The 18,994-nt window shown below is 55.8% G+C and overlaps 1 long non-coding RNA gene and 1 pseudogene across 1 annotated transcript; both read right to left on the bottom strand.

Moving 5' to 3' along the window:
- Positions 1–1,280: 1,280 nt before the first annotated feature.
- LOC115290408 lies at positions 1,281–7,485 on the bottom strand (annotated as a pseudogene).
- A 5,210-nt stretch (positions 7,486–12,695) lies between these two features.
- On the bottom strand, positions 12,696–14,626 carry LOC115289312. Its single transcript, XR_003907552.1, has 2 exons — positions 14,389–14,626; positions 12,696–13,015 (listed from the first exon to the last, which is right to left on the bottom strand). It is a non-coding gene; the product is annotated as an uncharacterized LOC115289312 (long non-coding RNA).
- Between the last annotated feature and the right edge of the window lie 4,368 nt (positions 14,627–18,994).

The following is an 18,994-nucleotide window of genomic DNA, read 5'->3' as shown; positions in this document are numbered from 1 at the left end:
CCAACAGTGCAGGAGGGTGCCCGTCTCTCCACACCCTCACCAGCATCTATAGTCTCTTGATTTGTTCATTTTAGCCACTGACTGGCGTGAGGTGGTATCTCAGTGTGGTTTTGATTTGTGTTTCCCTGATGGTGAGTGATGCTGAGCATCGTTTCATGTGCCTGTAGGCCATCTGGATGTCCTCTTTGGAGAAGTGTCTGTTTATGTCTTCTGCCCATTTCTTCACTGGGTTATTGATTTTTTGGGTGTGGAGTTTGGTGAGTTCCTTGTATATTTTGGATACTAGCCCTTTATCTGATATGTCATTTGCAACTATCTTTTCCCATTTCTTCGGTTGCCTATTAGTTTTCTTGATTGTTTCTTTTGCAGTGCAGAAGCTTTTTAACTTGATGAAGTCCCAAGGGTTCAGTTTTGCTTTCATTTCCCTGACCTGTGGGGATGTGTCGAGTAGGAAGTTGCTAGTTCATATCACTGTATATAAGAGCATCAGAAGAGCGTCATGTCCCCAGCATGTCCCAGGCATTTAACAAGTATTTTTTCTTTATTTGGCATCTTAGTGTAGGCAATTTCTTCTCTGTTCTAGTAACGTAATCTTCACAGAGATCTGCAAGTGAAGGGACTTAAAAGGGCTTAACTGTGGTGTCCCTGGTGACTCAGTTCGTTAAACATCTGACTTGGGCTCAGGTCATGACCTCACAGTTGGGGAGTCTGAGTCCCACAAGGGGCTCTATGCTGACAGCTCAGTGCCTGGATCCTCCTTCATATTCTGTCCCCATCCCCCTCTGCCTGTCTGCACTCACATTGTGTCTGTCTCTCTCAATCCCTGCTCAGGGCGTCAAGGATGACTGTTGAAACCATTTCTCCCAGTGGAGTCTCTTGCCTGGAACTCAGCAAGAAGCAGTCACCACTTTCGCCATCTAGCGGCTTTGGGTTGTCTATGAAACTATGCTAAATCCATTGAATGCAGTCATTGGACACGATGGACATTCACCTACAAAACAAAGTAGAGTTTTCCTTTTGCCATCCCTTAGGCCCAGAACTTTTCACCAAAGCTCCCTGAGATCACAAAGCCATTTTGCCTTATTAATTATGGAAGTCAGCAAGAAAAAATTCCCTTTTTAGTATTATACTCAAATAAGAGCCCCAGGTTGCCGGCCTCCCCCAGAAGAAAAGGCTCATTTTTCTTTTTAAAAGTTATGAAATCATCTGTTTTCAAAGAAGAATCCTAGAGACTTAATTCATTAAAGCAATCTCGTACCATCAACTGTCAAGCGCTTTAAATGATCACGAAGCGTTGCCTGCGGATTATCAGTGCCAGGTGAGCTGTAAACCTGTTCTCAAGATTTGTGTCCGTTTTACAGTACGAGACAGTCCGTACTGAAGAGTTGTTTTAAAAAGATAACCCACATACCTATAGTTAATTTGCCCGAAAAACTTCTTAGAAATTCAGTATAAACACTTAAGAACACAACAGAGTCCACTGTGGTTCAAACGTCCACAAAGCTTTCCTTGAAACCCAGGACAACGTTTACTGGCTCAAGACCATATTCCAAAGTGACATCAGCACGCAATTTGATCATGAGCCTCTATCTCTTAAAAAAAAGAGCACCCGTGGTTATACATGGCTTTTAACCTTGAGCTACAGGTGTGCCACAAACCCCCGCCTGCCCTCCCCCGCTAGAGGAAGTCGGTCCCGTGCAGATGTGCACATTCTCGGAACACTGTTCAGAGTCCTTGGTTTTCCAGCTCTGATGGAGATCCCGAAGGCGCTCACAAGTCCGTGTGCTCACATTCAGGGCGGGATGAACCTTACAAATTCCACTCTCCTCCATTAGTGACAGGCCACAGACCGCAAAGTATGCATGCAAAGCCTCTAGATGACTATCTGGCCACTTGGCAAATCCCCCACGAGGTGATCCTGAGTTGATAAGATGTAATTTCTATTTTTCTCAAAGTTAGTGTACTGCAAAATTTTCAGAAGCTTTAGAGTTGCTCCTACCCAAAAAGAGTAACAGGTGTCTACGGCTTATTAGGTCTTCCATGATAACCGTTTTGTTGCCTCATTATACACCACCTCTTTATCCGGTTCAATTCTTTTTCTGAAAAAACTTCTTGTAGTTTACCCATCAGACACGGGGACGCAATGCTACAGAAAGTCGATCCTCCGTGAGATTCAAGTCCAGCTCCCTGTGCCAGCCCATTGTCATAGGACATACTTCTTCTAATGTAACTGATGGCCTTTTCCACATGCAGGAAGCACAGTATGCAAACCGCATGTCATTTTCACTGCCTCCAGGGACTGCGCAGAAACTTCCATCCTCCAGCTGGAGGGCTCGCAAGCCCGCTAAGCACGCTCCCCTATTTACCCGGCTCAGGTCATCTCCGAGAATAACTAAACATGAAAGGCCAGTGTAGGTCATGGCTCTGTGGCCACGATCATAAGGATGAGCTGTTCCAGGATTTTGACGGGTTGAATGGAATACCCAGGTATGAGGAGCCTCGAAACCACAGCGATGTAGATTGGATCTGTCTTCTGTGGGAAGGACCCGGAGGGAGTAAATCCACTCTATTCTATCATCTGTGTTCACCACATCTAAGGAGTCCAACATATCCAGCCCGGAGAGCGCAAAAAATGCAATTGTCAACCTGCTGGTCTCGCCCGAAGACTAACGCTCGAGCAAGACCCCGCGACAGCGTGGGGAGAACCGCACACGCCGCCCCGCAGGAGACCCCGCCGCTCCCCCGCGCCCCTCCCCCGCGCCGCACTGCTGCGGACTATTTTTTTAAAATATTTTTTTTTATTTACTTTTGAGAGAGAGAGAGAGACAGTGTGAGCAGGGGAGGGGCAGAGAGAGAGGGAGACACAGAATCCAAAGCAGCTCCAGGCTCTGAGCTGTCAGCACGGAGCCTGACCCTGGGCTCGAACCCACAGACTGTGAGATCGTGACCTGAGCTGAAGTCGGATGCTTAACCGACTGAGCCACCCAGGCGCCCCAAGTATGGTTTTTTTTTTTAAGTTTATTTATTTTAAGAGAGAGAGTGAGCGCAGGGGACAAGCATAGAGAGAGGGAGAAAGAGAATCCCAGCAGGCTGCACGGTGTCAGCACAGAGCCTGACACAGGCTCCATCCCACAACTGTGAGAACATGACCTGAGCTGAAACCAAGAGGTGGGTGCTTTACCAGCTGAGCCCCCCAGGCGCCCCTAGACATACTTACTGACTAATCTGTTTAAAGCAGGAGGCCCCCCGAATCCCGAGGCCAGTTTAGGGCAGGCTCCTGTGACGGATGACTATGATTCATGGGAGTGGAGACTAACATTTGCTGAATAAGTTAACGCACCGACAGTCGCGGTGTGAATGTTATTTTCTCCCTGGCAGGACGGCGCCCGGGCGCCAGCCCACGGTCACGGCGGTGAGGGATGGCGCTCGGGCCGAGCAGCCCTGTCCAGCGCGGGAGCCGCGCACCCTCCTGGCTGTGCAGGCCCCTTGGTCCGGGCTTCTCAGGTCGCAGCCCCGAGGGGAGCTCCCGTCGGACCACCACGCACCTTCTCTCCGGGGCCTGGCTGACGTCGCACAGAAGGAGATCTGCTTTCCAAGTGGTTGGTGTCCCTAGCGCGCTTGCCCGCCAGTGGGGAAGTGCCTCCGGTGCTCATCCCTGTGACCGTCAGACCCCAGCCGCTCCGGCTTCGGCATTTTGGGGAGAGGCTGGCAGGAGGTCGCATCTGTCCAGACAGCGACGGCTCCCATAACTGGATGTTTGCAGAGTGACAGGCCATCTACGTCCGTTACCTGCCGCCTCTTCATATTGTGTCCCCAGCGGAAAGTAGGGGTGTGAAGGCTGATGAGGAATTTGACGATGTGGGGCTTAGGAGCAATCCATTCAGAGGGGGACCCCAACCCCGAGGCTAGCCGGGCGTGTGGGGGGCCGCGGACCACGGAGGAGCCAGACCTGGCGTCTTACTGCTGCTCTTCCAAGGGCGGGCCAACCGAAGGGCATAAAGTCTATGAACGTGCCCAAAATATTAAAAACTAAAATTTTATTAACACGAACATTATCTTCCTTCCTGTCCCTTATGTAGATAGGACCACAGACAGCGCTGAGCCCAAATCTAGACGAGCAAACATGAACCGGGGAGAGTGTGTGGCCTGATGGGAGGGGGTGGGGTCGGGGTGAAGGGGGGCTGACAGTCCCTGACACACTTGCATTGGCCCCCGGTTTCCCGCGCACCAGGGAGCTCAGCTCTAGGGACAGACTGTCCTGCCCAAAGCGAGGCTGGGGTCCCGCCAGACCTCCCGGCCGGTCTGCAGTTGCGCTGGGCCCGGCGCTGCCCTGCCCGCTTGGGGGGCGCATGCGCGCCCGGGGAGGGTCCGCAGCGAGGCCCTGGCGGCTGGAGTGCAGCCTCACCAGCTCAGCTCCTCCAGACGCAGGGGCCTGAGGCCGGAGGTCCCTCACCGGCGGCGGCACACAGGCCCGGCCCCGTCCTGTTTCTGGAACATTCGGATCAGCAGGAGGATGCTTAAAGCCTCGTCGTCATCCATGGTCCTGCGTCTGGGAGGCCTCGGGAGGGACGTCAGCCCCCAGGCCCTCCTGCTGCCAGACACGCCCCCCCCACTCCCCCGGGGGAGCCCGGCTCAGAGGAGACAGTGTGGCCCCTTCACCCAAAGCGCTGTGGCCCTGGTCAGAAGATGGCCGAGGGGCCTTTTTCTAGACTGAAGGCCCCACAGGGGAAGGCAGCACGCTTCCTCGTGTGTTCTGGCGTCCCTGGCATGGGGACAGTGTGGACACACAGCAGGTGCAGGCCAAGTATGTGAGGGTCGCCGGGCAGCTGGGGAAAGTGGGGTCCGCACACCCTCACGCCCCCGCAAAGCTCACCCTCTGCTCAGCCGGGCGAGGGCTCCACAGGGTGGGTGCCCAGAGGATCACAGGACCCCAAACCTGGATTTCTGCCCGGCAATTTCCTAAGGGGGATTTTTCGGGTTGCGAGAGGGAGGATCAGGTTTGACAGCTCATGACTAATGGCGTGAATACGTGTATGCTTTCAGCCGCTTCGCTGATCGGACCGGAGTCTCACCCTGCGCCTCCTCAAAATTAAAACCAGTAGGAAATACACTCTGAGGATGGAAGCTTCAGACGGCGACAGGTCCCCGGATCGTTACCTCTTACAGCTGTCATACCCACGAAGCCATCGCTGCTGGGCACCAGAGTTACCCCAGCAAGACCTCGCTGGCCCGTGCCCTGCCCTTAACTTCCCTGAGTCCAGAGGCCGGCCTGTGGCTCATGCAAAGGAGCCTCGTCTTCCCCTTCCTCAGAGGCCTGATGGACGGGCGCCGCGTCCCGTGTCCAGGGAGGACCGACGGGCGCCGTGTCCCGTGTGTCTCCTGATGGACGGGCGCTGTGTCCAGTGTCCCGTGTCCAGGGAGGAGGGCGGCGCTGGTGTTTCCCCGCACACCTGGGCAGCTCGGCCGTGATCAGGCCTGGTGAACAAGGTCCTCCCGTCAGCTGGCGGCCGCTGTCCCGTCCGAGGACTGTGCCCTGAGGTCCACCAGTGGTAGGTGTCGGCACCAGGGCACCAGGTGTGGGTCCAAACCCATCCCCCCACTGACAGGTGGGGACAGGTACTTCTCTGCTCCCGATCCCCGAAAGCACCTCTTGTAGCATCTGTAGGACGAGGGGAGTTGGCACGGTGACGCCGTGGGACGCGGTGCGCACAGAGCAGCGCCAGTAAGCAGTGGCCGCTGGCCGCCCCCTCGGCGAGCACGCCCGGGCAGCACAGGGCCAGAGACTCACCCACGGCTGCGCCTGCGTGCCAGGGGGCGGCCCCGAGGGGCTGGCCCGACTCTGTCTTTGCCTATGGAGCCCGAGTCGGTCTGGCCGCACATCCCCCACGCTGCCCTGCAGACACCCCGCGGGCGCGCCCTGGACGCGGCCCCCCACCCGCCGCATGTCCGAGAGCGCGACGGCAGGGCGGGCGGGGGCCAGGAAGCGCCGAGTGTATAACTCACAGGCCAACGGGTCCAGCTGGAAACCCAACAATATTTAGACTGGGAACTGGCTGGATTGTCTCCACCCAAAACTTGGTTGTTTTCAGATGAGTGCCTCGCTCTGGAATGTTTTCACGAAGGTCACAGAGACACAACACAGGGCTGTTTTTCTTTCTATTTTTCTGTCTTCAAGCTTTGTGACATCATCTACTATAGTGGGCAGAATTATGTCTCCCTCAAAGTCACGTCTCAGAATGTAACTTAATATGGAAACAGGATTTTTACAGGTGTGATTAGTTAAGATGAGGTCACGCTGCATAGACAGGGCCCCACATCCAATGCCTGGGGTCTCGTTAAGAGGAGAGGGCACAGAGGGGACTTGGCCATGGGCAACGGAGACAGGGATGTGTCACAAGCCAAGAACACCAAGGAGCTCCGGGGCCACCAGGAGCTGGGGAGGCAGGAAGGACCCCAGCCGGAACTGGGCCCCGCGACACGGCGCTGGGCTCTGGAGCGGCCTGCGTGCGGCGCTCTGCTTGGGCCGGGGCGCTCAGCCCCGCACCCGCGCCGCCAGAGGGGCTTGCCGTCGGACCTGTCTCCTCCACGACCGAGGGTGGGGCCTCCGGCGGGGCGCTTTCCTTCCTTCCAGAGAAAAGGCCAGAAAATCACGTGTCGGAGCCCCGCCCCCGCCTGGCAGGCAGCCACCGTCCGACCCGCGAGGGTGCGTCTGCTGAGGGCAGTCAGTCCATCCAGGGTCAGCACTCAGGATCCACTGGGAGCCAGGCACCCAGAGGCACAGGGGTGCAGGGCCCTCAGAGCCCTCCAGGCTCCTGGCCGTCCTGAAGACATCACATTCACCCAAGTCTCAAACTACACACAGCACACACAGGGGGACGGTGTCTGGCTTCCTCTCTACAGTGGGGCCCAGTGCACCCCCGTCTCACACCTTGGCCGTGGCCCCTTTTCAGGTCCTTCTCCCCATGCAGCCCTGCCCAGCCCACCGCCATGGGGGGTGGGGGTGGCTCTGTGTCCCCTCCCCCCACCACTATCAGGGGCTCCGCATCCCCTTCCCCCACTGCCATTGGGGGTTCTGCGTCCCCTCCCCCCACCTTCAGCTGAGTTCTGGGCGGAGGGGCACAGGGGCTAGGGTGGGTCCTCGCCCAGAGGACGCTTTGTCCCTCCAGGATTCTTCCAGTCACTCCAAACTAGCGTCTGCCCTCCGTGTCTGCTTAGGGACGAGGCTCAAGAGCCAGGATTTTATCTCTGGTTAAGGAGGACCCCCCCAACTGCTCACACGTGGGATGGCGGTGTGAGGACCCAGAGTGGAGGGGCACCAGTCCATGCCAGGTGCCACCATCCTCCAATCTCCACTCCATCTGGCGTCACTGTCCCCATGGGACTCAGAGCACCAGGTGCAGCTGGGGGTGGGGGAGCTGGGGTGCCCTGAGGCCCCACTCACATTCCAGCATCTTCCACAGGGGCCCAGGGTGCTTCTGGAGACATGGCCAACCCCTGCTCCTCAAGCGTCAGTCAGCAGAGCCCTGTGGCAGCAAGTGCCTGTCCTGCTGGGAGTCTAGCCATGCGGCGGGTGGCGGGTCAGCTGACAGCACTGTGCCCGGGGCCTGGCGAAGCATTCACACCCCCAGGCAGTCCGCGTGCCACCCGGGGCGCCCGTCACCAGGCCGGGGCTGGAGGGCAGGGTGACAGCATTCCACCTGGTGACATTCCCTCCCCGGTGTCAGGCCTGTCCCCACGGATGGCACCAGAGCCCCGGGAACGGACGGGGACCCGGGCTGGCCCACACAGGTCCCACCGGAGGGCACTTCATTCGCACAGACCCTGCGAGCCGCCAACAGCTCCCCATGGTAGGTGACGTGTGACAGACACGCAGTAACTGCACGGCGTCTGGAGGCGGCCTGGCACCAAGCGGGTCTGCTGACCCAAATGACAGGAGCAGAGACACTGCTCTTCATCGACATGCTTCCGTCGGTGCCCACACGGGCTCCTTGCACTGTCTGCGGAAGGACCCACGAGTGGGAACGATGGGGAAAAGGTACACACACTTAGGGAAGCACAAGTCTCCACCTCGGGTCCAAGCACCAACGACCTTGTGCCTCAGGGCCGAGCGCTCACCTCCTGTCACCCCCAGAAGCATCTGCAACCTCAGATCCAACGATGACAGCTCAATGACGTTATTAGCCTCGCAGTGAAGAACAGAAACAATGACTTGGAGAAATGGTTGCAAATTACAGAGACCCTCGCGCTGCACCAAGGCCGGGCCGGACATTTTCTTTTAAAGACAAGGGGGTGGAGGTGGTCGTGGAGCTGTCGTGCGTGTGTGTGTGTGTGCACACGTGTGCAGCACCCCAGTCCAGGTGGAGACAGGCACAGAGGCTGCCTGGAGGAGGCGCCTTACAAAGTTCGGTCAAGAACCGCGTCCACACCCAGGTCAGCTCAGCATCTGCTCTTCCGGTGTATGGACGTGTCGTGTGGTTTAATTTACTCATCGTCGGGCAGGAAGGCAGACACTTCGGATTTTTTTTAATGTTCACTTATTTTAGAGAGAGAGAGCAAGAGAGCGGGAAGGGGCAGAGAGAGGGAGAGAGGATCCTAATCCGTGCTAGGAGCTTGTAGTTTGACGCAGGGCTCGACCCCACGAACCATGAGATCGTAACCTGAGCCGAAATCAAGAGGTGGACGCTTAACCGACTGAGCCACTCGGGCGCCCCAGATACTGGAGACTTTTTAAATCCTCGGAAAAGCAGGGCAGATGTGGCGAACGAGACAGTCAATGTGCCCCGGCGGCAGGACGTTGCGATGTGCCCCCATGAGCCCCAATGTGGCCATGTTGGAGCCAGGGCCCCCCACGCCCAGTCTCCCGCTGCGGCCGCCTCCTGGTGGAGGGAACTGGGGGCGTGGCAAAGAGGCTGAGCAGAGCCTGGGGACGCCTATTTCCCTGTCACCAAGACTCAACCTTGGATGGAAAGTCACACATGAGAAAACAGTTCCAAAGACAAAGAGGGTTGAAGCCCCAAGACTCTTTAGAGGACGACTCTGGTTTCTACCAGACTCCCTGTGGGAGTCCCTGTGTCGCCAGCCCCGCCTCCCTGCAGAACAGACCTCCAGAGCCAGACGGGACTTTGGTCACAAAGTGCGCAGCAAGTCCTGCTTGGGGTCACATCTGTAAACGTGGCCCCACTGCATGCCACACGGGAGCAAGCGTTTTTGAAGGAACAGCCAGGAGCCGGTATTCATTTCCTGCCCATGGGTCCCTGCACCGAGACCCGGTTCCCATCCTCCGTCCCTGACACAAGACCTCTGGCTACTCCAGCGACCTGCCTGGAACTGAGGTGTCTCCACAGCCGTGCGGGTCCCGAATCCCATAGCTTAGCTCCCTTCCTGCAAACAGTGGCCACTGCGCTTGCATTTACGTTTGATTTCCCTAGTTTTATTTTTTTGTTAGTTTATCTCTGCAAGAGAGACAGAGAGAGAGAGAGTGCATGCGCAAGTGCACAAGTGAGGGAGGGGCAGAGAGAAGAGGGGACAGTGCATCTGAAGCAGGTCCTGTGCTCTCTGCCTGATGCGGGGCTTGAACTCATGAACTGCAAGCTCATGAACCAGGAGATTGTGACTGAGCTGAAGTTGGACACTTAACCAACTGAGCCACCCAGGCGCCCTGATTTCCCTAGTTTCTGACATGTTTGGTCTGCAGGGTGTAAGCATGCCCTGCATCTCAAACCCCCCATGCACACACACACGCACACGCATGCACACAGTGCACACACATGCACACTCACACAGCACGCAGTGCACACACACACTCAACATGTGCACAGTGCACACACATATGCACTCCGTGCACAGTGCACACACATATGCGCATGCACGCTCACAGCACACATACACTCACATGCACACATGTGCACACGCAGCACACACGTGTACACACTCACACACATGCACACACACCATGTGGTTTTCTCAGTCCCGTGAGAGCTGGCCGTGATGCCAGTCGCCTCAGCTCACGGCCCCTTCCCTGCAGCTGGCCCGTCAGCTCTGCCCTCTGTCCCCCACTGCAGCGTCTCCTTCGCTCCCAGGTCTGCTGGACCCTCTTCCGGTTCTTATCCTCTTTCCTGAAACCCCTGGCGCGGGTCCTCCATGCTCCCGCTCCCGGATTTCAGGGGACACGCTGCTCGTGTCTTCCCACCAGACCCCCCCACCTGCTGCCCTTGCTCTGGCCGTCCTTCCGGGACACCTGTCAACCATCTCCGGGGGGGGAGGGGGGACGCACCCTTCACATCTGGAGCCGACAACACCTCAGTCTGGCGCCTGCTCACATCTTCTCGGGTCCCAGCCTAAAACACTCACTCATTCACTCGCCAACTAGATGTGTTCCCATGGATGCACTACTGTGGGGTGAACTGTGCACCCCACCCCCCTGAGTCCCAGTTCCCGCTATAGAGGGGGAGCAGGCTGGCTTGCTGCCTCAGCTGGGACAGGACCCCCAGCACCCGGGGCCCCGGGTGCCCCGCTTTCTCCACCTGGAGGAGCTGGGGAGGCTGTCGGCCCCGTGGCGAGGGGGGTGGGGGGAAGCAGCGGATCCCAGCTGCTCCAGGAGAAGGAACACTTCCTGTGTGCAGGTGACTGGGGTGCAGAACCAGGCCTGCTCCCCCCACACCCAGCCGCTCCTGTGCCCTGGGGTTCGCACCCTGCTTCACAGCCCCCCACCCATCTCTCGGCACCTCCCCCTCTCCCTCTGGGGAGGTGCAGAGGTTCTGGCACCTTCCATGGGCCCCCTTGTGACCTGCCATTTCCTGGAGCCGCAGGCATCCGCTGGACAGGACCTTCCGTCCAGGGAGGTCCCCTGAGCCGCCCGCACAGCAGGGGTGAGGAGGCGGGTGCGGAGCCCAGAGGACGCAGGCTCCCCATCCTGCTCCGGTCTACGCCCCAGCGAGCCAGGAGGGCCTGCTGGCTCCTCCACGGAGTGACCCAGTGCGTGTCCTGCTCAAACACGGTTTGTACCTTTATGGCGGAAGGAACGGTCCTCCCCTGAGCCACGGCCCGTCCTCCGCCAAGTGAACAAGGGACCCTCTCAGAACACTGAGAAGGAGCCAGCTTCGTGAGCTCAGCCTGGGGGACCGGCCGCACCGCAGAGGCACCGCACCAGCTTGGTGCCGGTTTTACATCTTCACGGAGCGGGAACGCGTTCACGGGAAAATGCGCGAGTCAGCCCCGGGGGGCGGGGCACGACGGCAGAGTGGATCCCCGTGACACTGCCGTCCTGGTCAGGAAACAGCATCAGCCCGAGCACCCCGTCCTCCGTCCGCCCTCCCAATCACCCGGCTCAGATCAAAATGAAAACAAAGCACGGGGCGCCTGCGGGCTCAGTCCGTTAAGCGTCCGGCTTCGGCTCAGGTCACGGTCTCACAGTTCGTGGGTTCAAGTCAGCGTCGGGCTCTGTGCCGACAGCTCAGAGCCTGGAGCTGCTTCCGATTCTGTGTCTCCCTCTCTCTCTGCCCCTCCCCCGCTTGCACTCTGTGTGTGTCTCTCTCAAAAATAAATAAAGATTAAAAAAAGAAAACAAAACAAAAAAATTTTTTATGAGACTGTCAACAATCTATACGGAGCTCCGGCGGCACAACCGATTAGCGAGCAGTACTTCTGAAAGAAAGAAAGGCAGGTGCGAACAGCGGAGAAGCAGGCAAAGGGGAATTTCAGGCCTGAAGCAGTGTCAGCAGCAGACACGGGCGTCCGCAAGCCCGCAGCTGGAGGGGTCCGGGACGGGACTGCTCACAAAGGCGGGCGGTGTCTGGCCGCGGGGCTGGCGGCCACGGGGCTGTTCCCACCCCAGTCTGGAAAGTGTTGGGGACGGAGCGGTTCCTGGCACAGAGGGAGAGACTTAGTGGGAGGGCCGTCACGAGAGGCAAAGCCACGGAAGTGAGCGGGGGAATGAACGGGGCCCCCACCCTCCCGTGTGCTCGGCCCGCCACGGGCCAGACTGAGCCGAGGCCGTCCACGCTTCCAGGCAGCCGGCGGGGTGGGGTCTGCGGGGACCAAGCGAGCATCTGGCATCGGCTGTGCAAAGGGGTGTGTCGCAAAGTTAAAAAGAACAGCCCACTTAAAAAGGTAAAACAGTCAATGTGCCAGAACACACGCAAGGCAAATACATCAAAAATACAAGGAGAAAAGGGGCGCCGGGGGTCAGTCGGTTAAGTGTCCAACTTCGGCTCAGGTCGCCATCTCCCAGTTTGTGAGTTTGAGGCCCGCGCTGGGCTCTGTGCAGATAGCTCGGAGCTTGGAGCTGCTTCAGATTCTGTGTTTCTCTGCACCCCCCGCCCCCCACTCACACTCTGTCTCTGTCTCAAAAATAAATCTTAACACACACACACACACACACACACACACACACACACATCCACGCACACTTAGAAAAGCCAGGCTCCTGGCAAGCCTTTGAAAAGTGAGGGCTAACAGACACCTGGATTTCAGAGGTGGACGGGAGACAGAGGAGATGGAAGTGATGGTAAAAACTGTTCGCACAACTTTTGTTAACTTTTGTTAATCAATGTGAACGTACGGATGAAACCCATGACTCTGTAGAGAGATTCTCCCACAAGGGCGAGGGGCCCGAAGAGGCCGACGGCCTCTGAGTCCTGCCGCGAGAACAGCAGACGCACCCCTAGAAGAAGATTCGTGAAGCCACCGAGGCCAGACAGCTTTTCAAGCGATTTTAGCCAATACACAGAGGACACGTAATCCCTGTTGATACAAACGGTTCTAGAACGGAGAAAAACAGAGACAAACGACCCGTCATTTCATAAAACCTCCACACAATACCCTGCCGAGGACGCCCTCGCCCACGCCCCGGGTTACCGACATTCCTTCTGGATGAGGGCAGAGGTGAGCACGCCGAGTAACGCTGGCAACAGCTCAGCAGCACATTAAACACATAAGCCGTGGCCAAGCTGGGTTTATCCGAAGAACATGGAGATGCTTCGTCGTTAAGAGATGCAGGGGCGCAATTCATTACACGCTGAGGACCAAGGGAGACAAGTCAGGGGCTTTTAGAACACTGCATGACCGAAAGCACTTGATAAAATCCATCCTGCTTCCTAATCGCAGACTCGGTGGAAGCAGAAATAGAAGAGAGCTTTAAAGAAATACAGTGAAGGCTATTTTCCAGAAACCAATGACAGATACGATCTGAAGTGATGAAATACGGCAGGGATTAAGGACAGAGACAATTGAGAAATGCCGTTATGTAATACCGCCCCAGACATTTCCATCAAAGTAATCAAGCAAGCAAACCGAGTACGTAAATTCTGCCAAAGAAAAGCCCAACTAGCATTAGTTTTATTTTAAGTGGCTAAAATTTAACATTACCTTTTCCAGCTTTGTGGAGGTAGCACTGCATATAAAAATGCACACAGTTCACGTAGCTGCGGTTTGGTGGGTTTGGACATAGGTATTCACTCCTGGTGCTCTCACCACAATCCAAGTAACACATTCCTCCTCTCGAAAGTTTCCTGGTCTATCTTTTTCGCTTTTTGTTTTGGGAATAACAATGTGAAAGCTACCTTCGTAACAGATTTCTAGGAGCACAATATCTTACAGCTAGCCACAGGTACGGCTAACAGTAGGTGCCTACTCTGTCTCCACAGAATCACTGCGCCCCACCTCGCCCTGCCCCCTGCAAACCAGCCTTCCGGTGCCTACATCCGCACATCTGAGTATTCTAGATGCCTCGCGTAAGAGAAACAAGCAGTATTTATTCTAGATGCCTCTGCGTCTGGCTACTTCGCTTCACACAGCGCCCTCCAGGTCCAGCCATATTGTTGCCGGTGGGAGGATCTCCCTCTTTGGCCCGGCTGAATACTATTCCAGGGCACGTCTACACCGCATTTCCTCTCTCCGTTCATTTGTCGATGGACATTCGGGCTGCTTCCCTATCCTGGCTACGGTGAATAGCACTGGACTGAACATGGGAAGGAAGAGATGTCTCTGAGATCCTGATTTCACTCCCTTTGGATAGACGCCCAGAAGCGGGATGGCTGGATGCGAAGGTAGCTCCACTTTTAATTTGTTGAGGAGCCTTCGTACTGCTCTCCGCGGCGGCTGCACCAGTTTACAAGGGTTCCAGTTTCTCCACATCTTTGCCAACACTGCTTTTCATTTTTTTTTTAATGGTAATCATCCTGATGGTGTGAGGTGATATCTCACTGGAGTTTCGTTTTGCATTTCTTGATGATTAGCGGAAAATGTTAAACACCTTTTTGTGCACCTGTTGGCCACTGGTATGTCTTCTTTGGAGAAGAAGGTTCTCTGCTCATGGTTTCATTGGGTTATTTGGCTCTTTGTTACTAAGCTGCAGGGGTTCCTTATAAATTCTGGAAATTAACCACTCACCAGATCCCTGGTTTGCAAATATTCTTCTCCTGTTCTGCCTGTTGCCTTTGCCGCGGGGCCTCTCTGCGGTGCGGCTGTCTCCACATCCTTCCACCTGCCCATGCTTGCTCTTGGTGTCAGATCTGAGGAATCATCGCTGAGACCCACGCCAGGGAGCTCTTCCCTTTGTGTTCTTCCAGGACTTTTACAGTTTCGGATCGTACATTTAAGTCTCTAATCCACTTTGAGTGCAAATTTTTGTGCCTGGTGTAAGATAAGGAATGGATAGAAAATTGAAAAGCCTCACCAAAAAGTGTCAGGAGAATTCAGCAAGATGACTGGATAGGAGTCCAATTTATACGATAAAAATGCTTTTATACTAACATTGTTAGAAAATGAAATGGAGGGAAAAATCACATCACAAGGTAGCCAAACCTGAGACACCTTCAAGAATGAGTACGGCACACAGCTACGTCACCTGTGCATACAGAAAACAGTGTTCCTTGGGGCGCCCGGGTGGCTCACGGTTAGGTGTCCGGCTTCGGCTCAGGTCATGATCTCACGGTTCGCGGGTTCGAGCCCCACGTCGGGCTCTGTGCTGACAGCTCAGAGCCTGGAGCTGCTTCGGATTCTGTGTCTCCCTCTCTCTCTGCCCCTCCCCTGCTCAAGCTCTGTTTCTCTCTCAAAAATAAATAATCATTAAAAAAAGTAAAAGATTGTAACGGAAACGTCTCTGTATTGAGATTGGCTCATATTATTGTCAAACGAGAATGTTTGTCCCATAAAAGATATCGAAACCTCAGGAAATTGATTCTGAAAACTGTCGGAGGCACTTCAAGCCCTGGGGCCACTCGCCCTGTCCTACGTCTTCTGACCTTTTCTCTTTGTCCAAGGCCGACAGGCACGAACAACCATTCATATTTTTTAACGTTTGCGTATCTTTATTCAATATGCAGACTGGCCCACTGAGTTGTCCTAGGTCTCTAGGAGTACACTTTTTAAAATAAATTTATTTACTTTGAGGGACAGAGGCACCAACAGAGGAGGGGCAGAGCAACAGAGAATCCCAGGCAGGCTCCCGGCTGGTGCGGCGCAGAGCCCACCGCGGGGCTCAGCCGCACAAACCGCGAGATTGTGACCTGAGCCGGTCAGGAGTCGGGCCCAGCCACCCGGACCCCAGGGTGTACTTCTGACTTTGTCATCTTTCACAAATGGAGTAAGTTTCAGAGAAAACGGTCTGTGGCTTACGCACAGAAGTTAGAGGCAGGGCGGGGGCCGGCTGGAGACCCCGTGTGCCTGCGGCAGACGGATGCAGGACTTCTGCCGCATTTTAAATTCTTTTTAAGTGTGTTTCTAGCCATGTGCACAAGGGCTGCCTCTCTCAAGTGAGATGAAACATTCCCCTTCCAGTTTCAAAAACAGCCACTGATATTTCAAACACCTCCATGCTGCTCTACAACCGCACACACAGGCCCCCTCAATGGAAGGTGGTTTCCAAGACTGATCTGAAGTAATCTGAACAACGTGATGGAGTCGGAGGCAGGCTGGGGGGGTGGGGGGTCGGGGACGGGGCTGTCAGACGCCGGGTGGGCCAGAGGGGCCGGGCCGGCTGCCTGGTCCTGTTCTCGTCTCTGCTCCTAGGAGCAAAGTCCTGGCTGTCTGTGCCCCAGACTTGCCGGGAATTCCTGTCATCTCATTCTCCTCTCTCGGTGCGGTTTTCAGCATCTCTTTAAACGAGATTTCTCTTCCTGGGCTATGTACGCATTTTCCATGAGCCAGATGAGCCCACTGGGTCTGGGGAAGAACGAGGAACTTTCAGCCTCTTTTTAAGCCGTAAACATGTGCATTACGCCCATCGCCCTGCGACACCGAGTCTCAATAACGAACGCCACTCTCCCCTGCGTCACTGGTGTCTGTGAAAGGAAGAGTCCGTTATCATCCTGTCGGAGAACCCCGCGAGCAGACACCTGCTTAAAACGGCCTTCCGCAGGCTGTACCAGAATCCCCTCCCCTGCCTGTCCCCAACCCCTCTGCTGCGCAGACACTTAAATAAAAAATGCTGTCTTCCGTTTGTAGATTAAGTTGGCCACGTGTGCCCAGAGCCCTGCAGATATGCATAAACTAGGATCCAATGACTGTACTTCCGGGGTTCTATCTCAAGGAGGTGATACTGAATCTGGAAAAACCCACTCACCCAAAGACATAAATGTGCCATCATTTATACATCCTTTCCCTTCTGAGGCAGGGCCTGCACCCACCGGCCGACTACGGACCCAGGTCCCAGCAAACAAGTCCGACGGTCCCCCGTAACGACAGTTGGACAGCGGGATCCACGTCCAGGCTGTGCCGAGCCGGCCGTGGGGGTGGGGTCTGGTCCCCGGCGCGGAGTCACGAGGACGGGCAGGCCCCGCCTCCCCCACGTGACCAGGCTGCGTGGCCCCAGCCCGCAGTCACACAGGCTCTGCGCTGCAGGGCCTGCCCACCTCCGCTGACAGCGGCGGCCGAGCCCGCCGGCGCACACGCTCTGCTGTCCCGCAGGGCAGGGTGCAGAATGCACCGGCACTTCCGTCTCTCCCCATCGGGATGCGATGCCCACGGAACGCGGAATCGCCTCCAGTGGACTGACCCCACCTCACTACCCAGGTCCTCCTCGCTTATGGGGGGACGTCCGAAGCTGTGTGACAACAAACAATATTGCCCTGGTCACTGCTGGTACGCGCTATACGCACTGTGAGTATTTCTGCCAAACACTCCCCCCGCGAGGGGCCTGCGGATGAAGGTGCTGAACACTTTAATTGGCAACCGACGCCGATGCGCTCTTCTCAGAGCAGCAAACTCTGCGCCCTCCCCCCCCCCCCAGAGCATCCCCTTCCCGCACCTGTCGGCTCCAGGCACCAAACGCCTCAACATGGATCCAATGGTTACACGCAGCTCGCACCAGGTGAAGCGGGCGGAGCCCTCCAACCTGAGTTACACTTTCCGGACAGAATCATTCCTGTCGTACTTCCATAGTGAATGGTTTTTTGGTCTTTTATGATCTTTTTTTATATTTATTTTTGAGAGATACAGAGAGCATGAGCAGAGGAAGGACAGAGAGAGACAGAGAGAGAGAGAGAGAGAGACAGAATCTGAAGCAGGCTCCAGGCTCCGAGCTGTCAGCACAGAGCCCGATGCAGGGCTCGAACTCACAAACCGTGAGATCATGACCTGAGCTGAAGTTGGACGCTCAACCAACTGAGCTTCCCAGGTGCCCCAAAGTGAACATCTATTTTAGATCACTCTGATTTGGTGGTTTTGGGTTCTGCAGACCCCAATCTAGTCCCACCGATAAACTGCCATTGTGACTTCAAACCGTGTGCATGGATGTCCGTTGTTCTCTGCTCTGTGCCTCCTCCCCACGGGCACGCTGCCGGCTTCCGTCATGCCCAGAGGCCATCATTCTCTTTCCGGCTTCAGCTAAGCAGTCGATGCCTTGCCCACAAGCTAAGTCCAAAAGCACATGGACACCATATGCATCACTGTCAGCTTTGTTTCTCCAGTGGCGCCTGGAGAGCCTGCACCCTCAGCCCCCACTAGGTGGGAGAGTCCGTGCTCCTCCCACTGTACCCCACACCCAACACCTGTTTCAAGATAATCCGAGACTCTGGTTCTGTGGTCACGTACTGGTGCGTCCATCGTATTTACACAAACAGTAGCTACATGGACCACGTTAAACGTTCCTTGTTGCTTCCCCCGTACTGTTATTATTATGGGTTATTTGGGGGGGGGGGTAAGGTGTCTGGCTGCAGTTAGTGTAACCGATTCACCTGGGTTCAGATCTTCCTTGTTTTAGCATAAAAGTCTGGTTAGCTTGTTGGTCATAGGGTTCTAGTTCAACGCCACTCTCCTGTCGAACCTTCAGAACACCCCTTCACTCGTGGCAATGGGCACCACCCTGCTGGCAGGCGTGCCTGGCCCCCCAGGGAAGGGGGCCGCTGTGCTGGTTTCACCGGCTCAGTCTCCTCAACCTGAGGGCCAGGTCCACGCCCACCTGGGGCACGTCCTGTGAACGTCGGCAATTTTTCCAGAACCCACCCAACTTTTTAGAATAGTTTTATATTTACAAGAAACTTGCAGACATGACAGGGTCCCCACAAGACACCTCTGTCACTAACGTCTCGCGTTGGTGTGGTGCGTCTGTGGGAATGAGAAACCCACAGTGACACACAGCATAATGAAGACCCATACTTAATGCAAGATTTCCTTAATTGTGTTCAGTGTATTTATTTATCTTGAGAGAGAGAGAGCGTGTGTAAGCAGGGGAGGGACAGAGAGAGAGACAGAGAGAGAGAGAGAGAGAGGGAGAGAGAGACACCCAAGCAGGCCCTGGGCCAGCACAGAGCTGTACCTGGGGCTCGAACTCTCAGGCCGTGGGATCATGACCTGAGCCATCATCAAGAGTCAGATGCTTAACCCACTGACAGATTTCCTTAATTTTTAGTGAGTGCCCTTTTTCTGCGCCCGGGTCCCATGTTACATTACTCGTGTCCCCATTCGCCCTTGGCGGGGCGTTCCCAGCCTATTCTGACCACGTCCACAAGCCTGCGCCCACCGTGCACCTGCTGGCCCGGCCTCCTGTTTGGGCACC

This window comes from Suricata suricatta, chromosome 4 (genome assembly GCF_006229205.1).
Source record: "Suricata suricatta isolate VVHF042 chromosome 4, meerkat_22Aug2017_6uvM2_HiC, whole genome shotgun sequence".
NCBI lineage: Eukaryota > Metazoa > Chordata > Mammalia > Carnivora > Herpestidae > Suricata > Suricata suricatta.
The sequence above is the reverse complement of the archived record's forward strand: the minus strand, read 5'-3'. Positions and strand labels throughout refer to the sequence as shown.